Below are 18,170 nucleotides of genomic sequence, written 5' to 3'. Positions count from 1 at the left end.
GCGGTAAGTTCTTTGTACATCTGTACTCTAGTGTTGTCACATGTAGGTATAAGCCTCTTAGGACAGAGGCTGGCTCTGTGTTTGTACGTAGCTAATCACACTAATGGGGTTCTGCTTCATAACTAAAACTCCTAGCTACTAAAACAATACGAGTGATAAATTCAAATACTAACAACAGGAAAAGGACAACTGATCTAAAAAGTGACAGGAAGTTTCAATAAAGCTGCAGACGTATTTTCCAATGAACACTTTATATGGTAAATGTTGCCATGTAGTACAATTGGAGTTGCAGCTAGCAAGGGATGTAAAGAGTAACAAGAGTTTTTACGAGTATGTCGGTAACAAGAGGAGGGTCAGGGGAAGTGTGGGTCCCTTGCTGAATGGGGGAGGCAACCCTGTGATAGAGGGTGCAGAAAATGCTGAAGTGCTCAATGCTTTTTTGCCTCAGCCTCAGTCTTCACAGGCAATGTCAGCTCCCAGACTACTGCACAGGAAAGCACAGTTTGGGGAGGAGGTGAGTAGCTAACAGTGGTGAAAGATCAGGTTAGGGCTTATTTAGAAAAGCTGAACGTGTGCAAGTTGATTGGGCTGGGTGGAATACACCCAAGGGTACTGATGGAGTTGGCTGATGTGATTGCAAAGCCACTGGCCATCATCTTTGGAAACTCATGGTGATCAGAAGAGGTTCAAATGACTGGAAAAGGGCAAACATAAACCAATCATCCTCACCTCAATCCCTGGAAAAATCATGGAGCAGATCCTCAAGGAATCCATTTCTTAGCACTTGGAGGAGAAGGTGGTGATTGGGAACAGTCAGCATGGATTCATCGAGGGCAACTCATGCCTGACCAACCTGATAGCCTTCTAGGATGAGGTGACTTGCTCTGTGGATGCAGGGAGACCGATGGATGTAGTGTACCTTGATTTTAGCAAGGCTTTTGATATGGTCTCCAACAACATTCTCACAGGAAAGCTAAGGAAGTACAGGCTGGATGAATGGACTGTAAGGTGGAAAGAAAACTGGCTGGAGAATCAGGCTCAGAGGGTAGTAATCAACAGCTTGGTGTCTAGTTGGCAGCTGGTATCAAGTGGAGTGCCCCAGGGGCCGGTTTTGTTCAATGTCTTCATCAACAACTGGAAAGATGGCACAGAGTGCACCCTCAGCAAGCTTGCACATGACACCAAGCTCGAGGGCTGGAGGGTAGTGCTAGGATTCAGAGTGATCTATACAAATTGGAGGATTGGGCCTACAGGAACCTCATGAGGTCCAATAAAAAATGCAAAGTCATACACTGAGGAGAGATCAATGTCACACACTGGTACAGGTTGGGGTTTGACTGGCTAAGCATCAGCTCTCCAGAAAAGGACTGATGGGGTACAGTGGGTTGCAGAAGGCAGACATGTTTACCTTTATTTCTTCTTGATGGGCTTGGACTGCCCCCAGCATCTCTGCCATCTGCTTGCTGAAATCTTCTGCCTGTCTGTTGCTCCGCCTGGTTCTGAAACTTCAGCTCAGAGTAAGCTACCATGTCCTTCTCTCTGACTGCTGAGGAAATGGGAACAGAGTTTAGACTTGATTTGCAGACCCAATAGCACAGTGTGGGAGGGGGCAAGGTGTGTATTACAGGAGGATCCCAGAGTAGTCTATTATCCCATGCTAGAAGATAAGAATGGTGGGAAAAGCCTCTACTTCTTCTACTTGGGATGACCATTGCGGTCTCTTCCACCCCAAGGATTCTATGGTTCTCTAAATCAGGTCCTGATAATCTAATATAAAGCTGATTATGCATCCTTAGGAAAGCTTGCTGCAGAGCCTTTGATGAAAACACCCTAAGAAAGCAGAGCTTATCATTAAGCACACAAAGATATCAGTTTTACCAATGCCAAATACCTTGTACACAATAGATTCCTGTGGTCCATTTAATCAGAAGCTTTACAGCAGTCTGATACCTACTTTAGAAGGGCTGAGCTATGGTGAAAACCTGCTATGTACTTCAGAGAAAAGAAGACAGGATTTGATACGGGGAAACTTGCCAAAGATCTGTAGATCAAAAGATCTCTAAGCTTTCAGAGATCTTTCAAAAACCTTCAAAAGCATGGGCTTTGAAGGGTAATCACAGCAAAAGGAAATATCTCCTGCTCATCATTATAAGACTATTTTTCATGAGAGAAGAGTGGCTGATGTCACATTCAAAGGAACAAGCACAGAAAAATCATGCACCATAAGGAAAGAAAGCATACTAGTTTGCATTTGATATATGACTTCCTGGGCATGAATCCAAGCAAGGAGAAGAAAGCACAAGTTGGTGACATGGGTCTGAAAGGCAGCACAGCTGAAGATTCAGAACATCTTCAGCATCTTCAAGAAGGACCTTGGAAAAATGGTTCAGCTAAGGCTTCTCTTTCTTTATCAGCAGTGTTTACTCATTGGTGGTTAATTCACACAAAGACTTTTGGAGTTTTCTACCAGTCCCTGAATTAACCAGTGCTGTTATTTTTCTACAATGGTGTTTGATTCCATACAGTACCTTTGTTTCCATGTTCCTGACTTTTAGAAGAATCAAATTTCACAGCTGAGTAGGTTATCACTGGCTCACTCATGTCTGATGGTGCTATCACCTGCTCACTCATGTCTGATGGTGCTACAGAGACAGAAATTATAAACCAGGCTTTAGGAAGCTGAATCAGTTGGCTCTCATTCAGTAGAAGTTGATGGCTTTGTAAGATACCTTCCTGCACTTTGATAACCCTAGGAAGGACCGATACTGCTGAGCTTTCTAACATGCTAGATTCTATAATCACATTACAGAAATCACATTCAAAGGAGGTTAAGGTTATGAATCCACTCCAAAGTTAGTATACAAAGAATTAAGTTTGTCTGTACAACTTGAATTCACCTCTTGTGCAAATGCATTATTTATGAGGCAATATACAATTACATAATCCTGTACTTCCCGTCCCCAACCAAGAGAGCCCTGCCTCAACCAATGCACAGGATATACAGTGTTCAGTTCATAAAGATGTGTTCCACTTCACTGTATATTCCATGCAATTAATGGGTGGCTAACTGCTGCACAGTCCTGGGACTCTGTCTTGAGTACAGCATTAGTCATTTCACCATGGGCTTTCCTATGAGGATCCAATTGTAGTGTCTTAGCCCAGGTCCCAAAGGCTACTTGAAATATTTCAGGGAGGTCCCTCAAGATCCTTTTTAGGTGCTTTACAGACCTCAGTGCTTCACACACCTTTGTATTTTACAGACATTTAGTGCATTTATCAGCACAACCCCTGCATATTTCATACATTCCTTACATAGGAAACAGTGACGCAGAGATTAAAGCAAGAGCTAGACAAACCATAAAGTAATTCTGCATGAGCAGTCCGAGGCAGCTGGGGTCTAACTTTGCAGAGCCATTCTCTTTTTATAGTACTTGGTTTGTTCAAAGCCTCCTTCCCACTCACCTCAATTGTAGCTCTGAGCGCTCATGACTTCTGCAAATCAGACCACAGTGTCTCAAGTCACGCAATAAAACAATGAGAAGCAGGCAGTAAGTGGCTCAAAAGAAAATAAAGGTGGGTTTTTTTTACATGTCCAGCATCACCCATAAACTCTGACAAAAGCTAGGATTGAATCAATTTTTTTCCAGGCTTCATTCTACAGAACCTGAGACGCTCTGCCTCATTCATTACCAATCTTTCATATTTGCAACAAATGAGGTAAGATCCTTTGAAGAAGCAGCTTCCTTTGCAATGGGCCTGAAACCTCCTGAGCAGCACCATACCTAGACTCCTGGTGGCTCCAGGTGAAATTTTAGTATTGGCCCCCCCTTCACCAGAAATACTGAGAATAATAATCATTATTTCCACCCTTTTCGGGCCCCCTTTTTGTGCAGGCCCCCGGTGACCACCCAGTTCGCCCATGCCGGTGTCTGGCCCTGCTCCTAAGGACTCCTCTTCTCTTCCCCTTCACTCCTGCCCTGCACTCCCCATTTCCCCCTAAACAGTCCTGTCAAGCTGGTTCCTCCTCTTTCACCTCCCAGTTCCTGAGGGGTGAGCTCAGAGGGTGCTCCGAGCACACTAATGCCAATTAAATGCTCCTTGCTCTCAGGTTCTGTGCCAGACCCTATAGTGCATCAGCAGCTTGGAGGCACAGCGTGCACAGAAAGCTTTGTCCAGCCTTTGGAGCCCCTGGGATGGAGCGCACACTGTTCTTCAGCAAGGAAGGTGCCTGTGCAGCCTGGTGAGCCCAGGAGCTGCAGCATGCACACTGCAGAGGGAACCTGGAGAGAACAGAGCTGCTGGGCCTCAAAGAAGCTCAAAGCTGTAAATCAGCAACGCTCCATCACAGCCCTGGGATCTCTAATGTCGGCACATGATCTGGCCCATGATGCTTCACAAAAAATGGAAATATCTGAGTCTTCTCCCCCCTTTAACAACACAAACGCCATTCACATTTTTTCCCACCTCCCAAGTTGCATCTCACCTGTGTGAGTGGGCACCTTACCCCACCCTGTCCCTGTGGAGTCAGTGCAGCACTCACAGTCTGTGATCTCTCTCCTTGCCAGAAGACAACCAGTAACTACTAGTTGGTGACAACTTCTGCCAGCTCAGTCAGGCTCCATGCTTCCTCCTCCCTGCCCCTGAAAAACCTTTCCACATCCCTTGCGTTCATGCAGACATGCTGACAAGCTTTTCCCCTTGGTACCAAGAACCCACTCCTTCACCACTCTGTGTTTTCCCAAATCACCCATGTTTTTTTTCTTGAGCAGCACAGTCCTCTAATGTAGAAAGTGTTACCTAGAGCAACTGTCTGTCAGATCAAATACCCTCCCCAAATCCAAAGCATTCGGGCCTGGTACCTTTATTGAGTCTCTGCAGTCTGCAAGCAGAAGATGCAGGTGTCCTGAACTGGACCACAAAGAGGTGCATCTGTGCTGCTCTTGTCGATGAATCCCTGTGGGAGGGGAGAGGACCCTGGTGATTGGCTGGATGGTAACCCCACAGGAAACGCTGTCTGTGCTTATCTGAGATCCTGACCCTTCCTAGCGCCTTTATAGAACGGGGCTTTTTCCTTCTACAGTGTCAGTAAGTTTTCAGACTGAAGGGCTCACTGCAAAGACTGAGTGAGGATGCCGCGGTGCTGTGACTGCTGAGCAAAGGTAATAGCTCAAAGCTGGTGTCCACACCCTTATTATCATAATTGGCTGATGCCGTCCAAGCTGCTTAGCTGCTGCATTTGCTCTTTAAGGCCCCAATCCAATAAACAACTTAAACAAATGCTCAACTCTAAAACTCTGGGGGCTGCTCTGTGCTTCCTGCTCAGCCTGTGCTCAGTCAGTGCTTGGCCCCATGAGAACACACTGCCTAATGCAGCACTGAGCAGTGGTCAGCCTGGGCTCTGTGCAGGGCTGAGGCTGTTGGCTCCTGTGGCGGGGCAGGGGGGACTGCACCTTCACCGCACACATGGCCCAGGGCTCAGTGGCTTGTCCCATTCATGTCCTGCCTTGCTGCAGTCTGCATTTCTGGATGTTGAGCACTCTCCCAGGGCAGCGTACACTGTAGCACTCGGGACCCTGGATACACAACACATTTGTGTTGCTATAGTCGCTTCTTACACCCATGTCAATGTGTTCTTCAGTTCATGGATGTTCCCTAGCATTCAGGAGTGGTAATGGATCTGCAGTGCCCGAAAGATGGAGCTGTATAGATAGGCACATGAGGAAAGCCAACAGCCTTCAGAGCCACTGCACACCATAGTTAAGAAATACGTAGGAACCTCTTGGACCCCACAAGTTCAGCACTGTGTTGTAGCAAAAGTGGCCGCGCTCTGAAACATCTTCTGATTGTTACAAGATGCCAGTGAGAGGAGCACTTGAGAACCCAATCTGTGCATGAACAGGGTGACATAAGTAAGTACCTTTCACCTGCAGATTAGCTGCCAATTGCTCCCTCGCAGCAAGACAAAATGAGAAGAGATTCCCTTCCCTTCATTTCTCCATCATCTGTGCCGAAACATTTCTCCCTGCAGCACCTAAGACTTTGCTGGATTGCCTGGGTGCTACTGTATGCCTTCCAGCATATATCGTAGTCAATAAAATCAGAAATCTCTGTCATATGTATACAGCATTTAGTTATTTAAAAAAGCCTCCTCCACCTCCTCCTGAGAAGAAGGCTTCATTAACACTTCCAGTGCTGTCACTCTTCTGTGTTCTCCCATTTTACGTTTAGACACAGACTTTCAACAGATCGATGGCTCACCTGATGTAGGACTGTGGGACAGGTGTGAACAAAGTGAAATCTAGTTAAGTAGCCACCGAGATAATTTGTCACTGTGCTCTTGCTAGTCCATGCCCCGAGTCCCTCTCAGATTTCCAAATAAAACACCTTGGCAAATTTGCTGTCTGTTAAAGTGCAATTAGGCACTTCTGAATATGTAGATGTACTAAAATCACAAAGGAATTAGCTGCCAATAATTAGTCAGCCTAACAGTCTCCAGGAGAGTTGTTCAAGTGGTGTCTTCAAACCAGCTGATGCTTGCTAAGTGTGTTGAGCACTCCTCAGCTGTCCTGCCCTCAAGCCCCTAGAGACGATAGATTGCTCTATTCTAGAGAATTAGTTGCTCTTTTGGCAATGAACACGTGGAAACCGGCAAAGCACAAAACTTGTCATGCTTATTTTCATCCAAACTAACTGGACAGTTCCTGCACAGAGAGCAGCACTATGAATTTGTTAAAAAAGATACTTGATGGAAAACAATTTGGGTTGTGTATTGTGTTGTTAGGTTTTTTAGGGGGCTTTCAGGATTTTTTTTTTTATGGGCAAGGTATCCCCTGTGTTTTGGCCATGTGCTCAGCGCACGGCAAGCTGGGGGCTGTATCTGGGGGCAATAAGTAGAACCCTCTGGCCTCCCTGGCCAGGGGAAGCAGAGGATTCTTCAGGCCAATTGTTTGGGTGAGAAACTGAAGTGTGGCGCTCCCTGACTGGACAAGGCTAGGGTGATGCCATGCAGGGGATATAAGTGGAGCTAGATGGGTTTTGGGTAGGCGAAGCTGCCAGGGGCTGCTGAAGAGTGAGGTTTCCCTCAAGGGAGATTGAGTTTGCAGATAGCAAAAAGGGAAGTTCGGGGAGAGAAAGAGGGAGAATTGTCCCAGTGTTTGGAAACTGCTCTCTCCTTTTCTTCCCCCTTTTTCTGTTGAGGTTTTAAAGGATTAATTCTGGGGAAAAGAGTATTGGTTCCTTGGGCTGGCTGGCCAGGAGTTAGGTCTGGTGGTTTAAACAGGCTTAAAACCTGGGAATTTCTAATCCTGCTAGTTTGGGGCCAGGGTGGTGGTTTGCACCGTTCTGCTCCCAGTGGAGCTGTGACCCAAACTACCTGCAGCCAGACTTGAGGGCAGGCCTGGTCTTTCCCCTTGTTTCTTTTGATAGTCCTTTGTTTTAGTCAACTGTATGGCTGGGCCAGCTGTAACCATTAATCAGCCTGGTTCCTTTTGGAGTTTTTCCTGCAGTTTGGTTTCAGCAGGCCACATACTCCAGCCAAGAAGCTCTGGGGTGTGTGCATGCTGTCTGGAACCACAGTCAGTCCCCACACACACCTGCAGTCTCTCCGTGGGGACAAAGACTGGCACGCTGCCATTCCTCCAAGAGCAACGAGGAGCTCCTTGCACCACTGAAAGACCCACGTCTCTGGCAGCTTCCTCTAGCACAGTGCTACCATAAGACCATGTCTTGTAGTTAGTATTGTTTTAAATTGCATTTGGTGTTTTCCTCTGTTTTCTAGTAATTCATTTAGTGTTTCCCAGGTGGTCTGGTTTGGGGCTCAAGCCAAGGTAAAATATATTTAGTACACCAAAAATTGTACCAGGCCCTTGTTCTTGCTGACCATTGCCCCACAGAAGGGTTACATTATAATATCAAATGGTTGCCATGTTGCTTTAATAATATTATCCTTTTAACGAAAAGGGAAAAAAGTCACATTTGTATTAGCAAGACCTGAAAATTTGGTGAACATCAATTGTTGAACAAACTCATTGGGGTTTTGCCAAACTCCATGCTGAAAACAAATTACTGCATGTGTGTGCGCCTGTGCATGCAACATTATGTGCACAAACACATCTATCTGGATGACTATATAGAAAATCATAGAATCATAGAGAAGTCAGGCTGAAAGGGATCTCCAGAGGTCTTCTAGTCGAACCTCCTGCCTCAAGCAAGATCCTCCTTATCCAAGCCATCCCATACAAATCCATAATCTAAACTGCTTTGTAAAACTACCGTCAACCCTGACTCAACACAAACCTAACACCCTAAACTGACAAAGGTAAAACAGGGTAACCATGGCAGACAAAGTCCTGTTTCTATGAAATGCTGCCAATAGACACTCAATATACACTCATGGATAGAGTAGCATGCCCTGTCACTACAGAGGAAGGCAAATCTCCCCACGGTGTGTACTAACTGGACCAAGGGATAAAATTCCTTCCTGATCCCAACTACGGTGATCAGTCTGATCCTGAATTGAGTGGCAAGACCGTTGCCTGTTTTTGTAACACACTGACTCTTCTTAGCTGAATTTCACTGAGATCCTTTTAAGGGTCCTGTATGGCACTCAACAATATTGGCAGTCTTAGGTGGGCAAACACCTATGCATGATTCTCAAGATAAACCCAAAGATTTCAAATAGGAAAATAGAGTGTCAAAAACATTATGACTTTGGGGAGCCTGTGCCTGAGAAAGGGACAGTAGAGACAAATTCCTGGGAGAAATCCAGATAAAAAGGCTGTGAGTGTAAAATTCACTTGGTGGAAAGAACCGATTTTTAACACACAGAAGCAAAATGAGTGTGCAGATCCAGAAGCCTCTAACAGGTAATAGTGCATGGGTCCTTGCTCCATGACTGGGCTGTGGGGATGAGCTGCCCCATCTCTGTCCCATAACTGAGCCCAACAGACTGAGATATCAGGAAGGACACTGTGTGACTAATATCCAACCCTGTCAGTGGAGGAAGTGACTCTTCCTCCTGGATCACCTGTGCAAACTCTCAGTGGGCGCACCTACCTGAGATGCTACAGGGCAGTAGCAATGAGCTACTGTGCAGTAGCAGCTAAAAATAAGCATGTTGTGACAGGACTTTGCGGTAAGACTGGTTACTGCATAGTTATTTAGTACTTGGTTACTAAATGACTGCACAGTAACAACTGCACAGCTGGCTGCTTCTGTAGACACTGACAGCAGGATCTCCCTCTGCCCTGCTGAGCTACTATACAGCATGTGGGAGCAAAGCTGCCCCCACGCAGGGAGACGTGGTCATGCTGTTTGTTTCTTAACATGCATTTCCCCACCCACAATGGGCCGACCAGGGTGATGCAGGCCAGGGACCATTGATGGTATTTGCAGAGGATGCCTGACAAGTCTCCCGATCCAGGTTGCAGTGGCTCTCAGGACTCAGGATACCCCACGGGTCCCTTCAGGGCATAGACCTCCCTTGCCCCTGATTGGAGTAAAAAAGGTGTGCAAATCCATTCCTGACACTGTCTCCCCATTACGTATGTAGTTCTGGGTACAGTTGGGCCACTTCACTTAAAGACAGATGTGGATAGCATCTAGAAGATAGCAACCCAAATGTTTAGAGATCTAGAAATATGACCTGAGTGAAAACGGTGGAAGAACTGGAATTATTTATTCTCAGGAAGTAAAGACAGTGGAAGTGGGATCTGTTACAGTCTTGAGATACCTGAGGATGGATATAAATAGAAAGGCAATAGACTACTCTCTGTGGCTGTGGAAGACAAGACAAGAAGTAACCAACACACATTTCAACTAGGGACAGTTACATCGGGTATTAGGAAGAAGTCTGGGAATAATTCAGCACTAGAACAGAGGGGAACATTAGAAGAGAGCTTGTGGGATCTTCAGCGCTAAGAGTTTCCAAAAGAAGGTGGGACAGACACTTTCCTGCAGTGGCTTAGACGCGGATGCCCACACTTTGATTAGGGGGGTTGATGAGATGAGATGACTTCCACCCATACTTTCATTTGATACTATGAGTCCATTTCTACAGCCTCACACTTTTTACAGCCTCACACTCTGGTCTATTGCAGCAGTCTGCAGGGTCAGCCTCTGCTGCACCATGTGCTTGGTGGGTAGATCCATTTTCTTTGTTCCTGATGGTTCCTTCTGCTTCTCACAAACACAGAACCGAGTTTCTAAACAGCCTCCAGGCTTAGTTACCCCACCTTGAACATGCACACGAGCTCCACCCTAATAACTTGGATGAATGGGGTCTGGGAGATCAAACCTGAAATGGAAAGTCACAGATTACAGATCAACATTATGGTCAACATGTCTGGCCCAATTTTCACGGGACAAAGACTCTGACCTTCCAAAAATTGCTCCTGAAATCAAACTTAGAGAATGTTTTGTCTCCTTTCCCTTCTATTACCAAAGGATGTTCCCAAAAGCATCTCCATTCCCAAAATGATGAGAAAAAAATCACTGTGTTCACCCACAGAATTCCCATATCACATGAGGGCAGATGGTAATTAACTTATTCATGAGATAAATTAATGCACTATATTGCTTCTAAGTCTATCATGCCCCTGTGACTTGTCAACCTCTCCTGCTGCCTATAATCCATCTGCCAAGGCTGTGATCTAGCACTTGAGCAATCTCAAAGGTCTGTCCTTAATTATGGTATTTCTTTTAGTTACCAAGAAAACTGAGGATGGATAATATAATGGACCTTTTTTATGGAGTGAAAAGCTAATTTAGTATAGTGAGGAGAAATCATGACTCTTCCAGCATGTGATTTTGGAGGCATGGGCTAAGTTAGTCCCCCATCTTTACAGGGAAGCATCAATGAATCCCAGTACACAGCTGAAGATGTCCAGTAACACTTACACATTTCCTGGAACACACACAGCCTGGGTACCACTCCTGAATGATGGATGAAGCCTTTGTGTAATACAGATTAAGCTAAGCAGTACATCCCCTCCCCTACAGGCAAATAGAGTACTGCCTTATCCTCACATACCATCCCCAGCCAACAAGCACAGCTGGGTCCAGGGTGTCAGGATGCAGCATCTAGGAGAAAGGCGAATGACATTGTCTCTCTCCACTGCAGCCTTTGAACCCTCTGGGCCAGGTCTGCTTTACCAGGGGCACAGTGCCAGACTCTCCCAGGTGCACAGACCATGGGGCATGTTGGGCTGTATCAAGATGAAAGGTCCCGTGCACACACTGGGAGTTAGAACTGATCAGGCCACAGCTCCATGGGAACTGGGAGAAACAGGAGGTTTGCAAACACCTGGAGCCAGCTGGGCTTGGGGTTGTCTTGTAGAGTCTGTCACTGTGCCTCTGATAAAATTCACAATCCAATTTAGTTGGCACCATCATGAGCTTACATTTCCAGGGTGAATCATACCCAGGAACTATGATGCACTTCGGTGTACAGACAAGAATATCTTAATGGCACAGACTTACAAGGAAGAGGAGAGCACTGAACTATCCACCCAGACCCATTTCCTAGTTTCAGAGTCATAGGACAATCCAATGCAGAATTGGTGATAAAATACAGTGCTGTTGCGATCTTCATAGTATTGAAAAAACTCATGATTTATGAAACCCTGCATGAAAATAAAACAAATGGGGGCGGAGGGGGCAGACTCTGAATTTTCTCAAGTGTATGGAGAGCACCTCAGGCTTGAGTTCCAAATGCAGCATTACTGCTAAGTCAGTGCAGAGACCTCCTTTATACTTAACATTGGGTTTTCACATCCCTGGCTGTTTTCTGAGGTTGTTAAAATAATTGCTGGAGAAACCTGCCGTGAGGATCTTGCAGTGAGTGCATTCAAGTTGCAACCAGTCTGTGCACTGACATCTCTCTGATTTCAGATTCAGATCAAATCCTTTTTTCATTCTGTTAATGACTGTGACTCAAACAAACAGAAGCTTTGCTTTGGGCATGTCACCTCTTTTCCTGCAATCCCTACAGTGTACTTAAAGAACAGCCCACCTTATTGACTCTAACATCATATATGCTGCTTGTTCACTAATAATGGGTCGTCCCTTTATGGGACCTGCCCAGGGACTTTTTCAGGGTTGCTGTCTTGGGCATAATCCTGAGAGTGATACTCTGAGCCAGTGGCACTGCTCTGTTGGTGACCACATGATGATGGTGGCCACACAGCACAGTTTTGGACTGCAGTGTGAGGAGCAAGAATTGTGGTCAGGGCCTGTCACACAGCAACTGTCTTGGAGTAGGGTAGGGAGGACATGCAGACAGATCTTCTGGTTCATTTATTCTTGCACCAGCTCGGAGTCTGAGAGCTTAACAGATGTAGGAGCAGTGCAGGGGACCACCTTTAGCCAGTCTCACTGGCAGAAACCAGCTCCTTCAGCACTCAGATCAGATACTTCAGGGAATCTGAGAGACAGCTGAGTCACCCACCCTCCAGCCACCAGCAACATCCAGCCCCCAGCAAAGCATCTAAACTGGAGGATGGACAATTTGAGGAGAGGAAGGATGACAGGGAATCTGACCCTGGGCTATGGATCGCACAGGGCCCAGAGGCAGAAAGGGCAATTCCATGTTCATGGAGGGTAACACCTGTACTTGGGAACATGGCAATGGATTTTAACTTATGAAAAAATATCCATCATACTCTGCTTTTATTTAGCTGCCAGTCACAGCTAAAAATCCAGCCAGAGGTGCAGAAAAGAAGGGTATTTGTGCCAGTCAAGCCCAGACCTGAAGTGGGGGTCATTTAGGATTTCAGGACTTTTTCAATAGTCTAGAGATAGCCCACATGTTAGGTCATAGTTTCACAGTTGGTAGGGTCAGAAAGGATCTGAGCAGATCAAGTCCGATCCCCTGCCATGGGCAGGAAAGGATGCTGTGGTCCAATGACCCCAGCAAGGTCTATCTTTTAAAGACCCCCAGGGTAGGAGCCATCACCACTTCCCTTGGAAGTTGGTTCCAGATCCTAGCCACCCTGACTGTGAAGTAGCGCCTCCTGATATCTAGTCTGAATCTACTGTCAGTCAACTTATGGCCGTTATTCCTTGTTACTCCTGGTAGTGTTTCGGGGGAACAGGGCCTCTCCCATTGTCTGCTGGTCTCCCTTGGCCAGTTATAGATGGCCACCAGATCCTCTCTCAGCCTCCTCTTGTGGAAGTTGAACAGGTTCAGGTCTCATAGCCTCTCCTTGTACGGCCTGCCCTGCTGCCCCCTGATCATGCGGGTGGCCCTCCTCTGGACCCTCTCAATGCTGTCCACATCCCTTCTGAAGTGTGGTGCCCACAACTGGACGCAGTACTCCAAGTGTGGCTTGACCAATGTCGCATAGAGGGGGAGGATCACCTCCTTGGACCTGCTCTCAGTGCATCTGTGGATGCATGACAAGGTGTGGTTAGCCTTCCTGATTTCCCCACATTGGTGGCCCATGTTCATCCTGGAGTCTATAATGAAGCCAAGATGCTTTTCTGCCTATTTGCTGATGAGATGGGAGTTCCCCAGCCTGTAGGTATGCTGCTGGTTCTTTCTTCCTAGGTGCAGTACTCTGCACTTGTCAGTATTGAATCCCATCTTATTCTCATCCGCCCACCCATGTAACCTGTCCAGATCCAATTGCAGCCTGTCCCTCCCTTCTAGCATGCCCACTTCTCCCTACATCTTAGTGTCATCTGAGAATTTGAACAAGATGCTTTTCACCCCCTCATCCAAGTCGCTGATGAAGATATTGAACAGCGCAGGCCCTAGGACCAAGCCCTGGGGAACCCCACTGCCCCATCCCTCCAGGTGAAAAAAGACCTATCCACCACCACTCTCTGGGTGCGGTTTGTAGGGAAATGTCTTCAGCCCATGACTGCTCTGCACCTATATAAGGGTCAGTGCCGCTCTGGCCGTGCTCATTCTGACGTGTTCCCATAGTCTTGTACAATTCCACCCACAGCTAAAGAGAAACAAGAGGAATAGAAATACAATTAAACTTATGAATATGTAAGCCACTTCCTGATTCTTACCCTTCACCATCTCAGTCAGAAAGCCTTCCAATGTGCACTGCACTTTGTGGACCTGCTAGCCCTCAGGAAACTCCTGTTGGAATTACCCAGGTGAGGTTGGGCTAGAGAAAGCCCAGGTCCAGGGCTTGACTCCTCTCTGTGCTCAGTGAGTGAAGGTGGACACACACTCACCCACTTCTCCCAAGTCTCAGCCATGAGCAGCTTGGCAGCCTGAGAAATGCACAAGGATTTGCATAGTTCCCAAGTTCTTCTTTCTAGAGAAAAGAGGTAGTATCTGTCCTTCATGTGACTCCACCGTGATAGACATTTTTCCCCTGCACCAAACTCAAACACCACAGATCAACTCACCACCTTCCCACGTATCTTCCATGCTAGGGCCATTGCCATCAGGAACAGAGGGATTCATGCCCTCCTGGTTTCACCACCTCCACTGCTTGTGTCTCTTGGGCCCTGCTGTGACAGAAGCATTTGCCCTGGACAGCTGAAGGGGAAGGGGCCTTTCTCCTCCTGGAGTGGGGGATGCTGTCATGCAAGGAACAGCATGGCTGGTTTCCACAGCCATAGCAAAGGTAAGAGGCCAGATAACCACCACAATTGTGGCTGAGGTCAAACAAAGCCCCACACCCGCAGGAGGCTTTTCCACCTATCAAACATTACCAGAGTTTGAAATGTATTCTTGCCCCATAGTGGGACAAAGGGCACAGTTGCAAAAAAAAAATCCTGAGTTCAAAATCCACGTCTCCCAGAACATGCTGTTTTAATTGATTTCAAAACATTCATTGTGACCTGAATGGGTTTTAGACTCCTTTAAAAGCTCAGTAAGTTACACTTTGGCAGGAAACATCATTTTAAATGGCTCTCAAGAATTCTTTGTTTTAAAACGCTGGTGCAAAGTGTCAACTTCAACAGTGTTGAAACTTTCCAGCAATAGCTTTGCTTTGAGAAGTGTGTCTAAGCAATCCTATTCCAGGAAGGGGTTGGGCTCAGTGAATTGGTATCTTCTGGGGAAGTAAAAATGTTCAAAGAGCTCTCTACAGAAGATGCAGTCCATGCTTCTGAATGCGCCAAACCCTTCTACTTCCAGATGGGTGAAGGGGAGTGCATTCCCGGGGAAGTTCAGGACTCCCCCAGTTCAGTGACGGGAGGAAATCGCAGAAGGCTGCACTGAGACGGGTCAGTGATGAGTCTTTATCCTCAAGTTGTTTTGTTTCATTATTTTTTTTCTCTTTCTTTTCAAATAAATGCCCTGTTATGGATATCCACTGTTTTATATTGTATAATTATTATGTTTCTATTGATTTTTACTGTTCTATGTTACTGTTTTACTGATACTATATGATTTAGGCTTATATATGTAAGTTAGCATAAGTTATATCAAGTGTCCATTTTGTTTGTCAAGCCTCCATCTTGAGTCCCCTGCCTGGGCATACCCTATTGTAACTCTGTTGAAACTGTGTGACTCATACCTACCCTTCCTATGTAACTTGGTTCCTGAATGAATGGAGATGAATGAGGGTGCTTGAGAGACAATGGCAGTAGGTCTAAAAATAGCTCCCTCTGAATGACCAAACCATCAACTCCATGACCCAACCATCACCGTGCATTGACCCTCCCTAGCTCAAGATTTGAAAGACAAAGACTGCTGCAGATCCCACCCAAGCCACTATTCCAGACACCTGAAGATGCATGTCCTGACCTGGAATGCATGTGCTCAGTGCACCACAGGCTGGCCCTTGCCTGAGCAGCCCCCCTGCCACTGGGGTCACAGAAGGTCTGCCCCTATAAAAGAGGGCAGTGAAGACAGACCCAGTGGGGATGCCAGCTTCACCTGGACCAGACCTGCTCCATGTCACTCTGCCTATCAACCCAGAGGCCCTGCCGGCAACCCCTCCACCTCTGGACAACACCTGCTGGACAAAGATCCCAACTGGCCATTGAGGACCCCCTTGCAGGCTGGATAAGTAGCTATCACCCCCACCTTCTCTTCAACCAAGGACTTGGGCTCTGTTTCTCTTCCCTACCTGGACTCCAACCCTTCCACTGAGTCTATTTCTCCTGCTACCATTGTGAGTAATTGCTTGTGTGTGTGTGTGTGTGTGTGTGTGTGAACCAATAACTTCATGGGGCTGTGTAGAGTGTTGTCTGTTTAATACACCTGTTATTTTGAAACCCCGATTTGGGTTTTTGTCTGTTCCTTGGCTGTTTCCTCCTTGCCACCACGTATGTGCCCCCTGATCTCCCAGCTGCCTGCCTCAGTTTCCAGCCCCAAGCTCCCAGTTTTCTGCCTCAGTTTCCAGCCTCAGGCTCCCAGCTGTCTGCCTCTCTTTTTTCCTGGCTGTATCCTCCTTGCCACCAGGCTTTTCCCCTTGTACCAGTGACCTCAAGTAATCCTGGGGACATTTGACCTTAAGTAACCCCAGCTCCCCTCCAGTCTGCTGGTTCTAATCCTGGCCCCAGAAACTTTCACTCCTAGCACTTTCACTGTCTCATTTTAACCCCCATCAATCTCCCTCCTTCCCCTCCTTCTGAAGATGTTTGACCCTTGATTCCCTCTCCCATATTCACCAAGCACCCTAGGTATCCCAAGTACCCTAAGCACACACATACACCCCACACCACCCAAGTTAGGAACTCACCTATGTGCATGTGTAGGTGGGTGGTATGTGTGTGAACTGGTGAGTATGCGTGTGTGTGTGTATATATATATATATATATATATATCATTGTGTGCATGATATATGAATTAGTGATCCACGTATGTGTACTGAATGTGTGGATATTGATAACTGATTGTTGTCTAATTTTTGGTGTGTATAGTATGTATTAGTCTGAATTGGTAATAGGTGTGTATGTGCCTAGCCTGGTAATTTTGGGGTGGGGGGGGTGTGCCTGAGTTGTAAGTGCGTGGGTGTATGTGCCTAGTGTGTGTATGTGTCTAACTGATTTTTGAGTGTGTGCATGTGCAGTTGTACACCACGCCCTCCTGCCTAACAGCACAATATTGAGATCCTGGGCATTGGCCTGACCCCACAGGGCAACAGTGTCACTTATCTCGTGTTATGGGACAGTATGGTATATACTTCCTTAGTTCCCAGGTTCTGTGTCCTTGTTGTGTTAGACCACCTGTCTGCCTTGAAGGCTGTGATCTTGTGTTATGGCATGCCCCCCTTCATTTTCAGGTTGTGTCCATCTGTTGGCCTTGTTGTCCTAGAAAGCCCATCTGTTTTCAAGGCCAGGAGAAGCTGTGTGTGTCTCCCAAGCTCTTTTGAAATCCAGTTAACTTCTGTTGCCCATCTTGAAGCCTTATAATACATATATCTATACGTATAAGTCAATTCCCCAAAAAACACAGGCCTTTAAATACTGTTTCTAAGCCAACAGCCCTGTGCTGTTCCATAATTGTGTGCAGGCCAGTAGTGGTTTAATATGTGTCAGTTGATAGCAAAAGAAATATTGATGACACAAAATGGCTGCACAAATGGAAAGATGAGATTTTTCTTTTTGCTCATGGTACCTTCACAGATGTGGTGTAGATAGCTCTCACCTGAGAGTGCCAGTTCTCCAAGGTGGGTATCTATTTTCATTCATAAGTCCCATGGTAACACATAACAGAAATGACATGCACATGAAAGGCTTCAGGTGGCCAGTGGAGAAGGTCCTAGGTGGTGAATGAACTGGACATACAAAGGGAGAATTGTAGCAATTGCCACTTAAATTTGCTGAGGCAGAAGTAAGTGAGAGAGTAGCAGAAGTGTAGGTAGAATTACTTGGGGCAGAATATTTCAAGTGAAAAGACAATGTTACTAAGGCCTCTATTAACTCCTGGATCCCAGAGGAGCAGAGAGAACAGAAACTTTCTGTCCTCGTTCCAAGTTTCTCTAACTCTGTTGAGGTCTTTATTCTACCCTGGCTAATGTCTGAAATTAGGCTACTTGGACTGAGGGTTTCCTGTTCAGTCCTCTGTTGAAACTTTCCATATGTCAACAGACAAAATTTCTCTGTCTTAGCAGTGGATGGCAGGAATCTAACTAATCATTTTGAAGATTATCTGATCTTCAGGGAAACCTGAATAATCAAGAAAATATGTTTTGGTAGCTTGAAAGCCTTGGAGAATCCGAAGTGGAATTAATTTTCTTTTGGATGAAAGATAT

At 46.2% G+C, this 18,170-nt stretch overlaps 1 long non-coding RNA gene across 1 annotated transcript; it reads right to left on the bottom strand.

Moving 5' to 3' along the window:
* Nucleotides 1–9,663: 9,663 nt before the first annotated feature.
* LOC109284004 (uncharacterized) lies at nucleotides 9,664–14,568 on the bottom strand. Its single transcript, XR_002091309.2, has 3 exons — nucleotides 14,368–14,568; nucleotides 14,020–14,273; nucleotides 9,664–10,294 (listed from the first exon to the last, which is right to left on the bottom strand). It is a non-coding gene; the product is annotated as an uncharacterized LOC109284004 (long non-coding RNA).
* Between the last annotated feature and the right edge of the window lie 3,602 nt (nucleotides 14,569–18,170).

This window comes from Alligator mississippiensis, chromosome 1 (assembly GCF_030867095.1).
Source record: "Alligator mississippiensis isolate rAllMis1 chromosome 1, rAllMis1, whole genome shotgun sequence".
Classification (NCBI taxonomy): domain Eukaryota; kingdom Metazoa; phylum Chordata; order Crocodylia; family Alligatoridae; genus Alligator; species Alligator mississippiensis.
The sequence above is the reverse complement of the archived record's forward strand: the minus strand, read 5'-3'. Positions and strand labels throughout refer to the sequence as shown.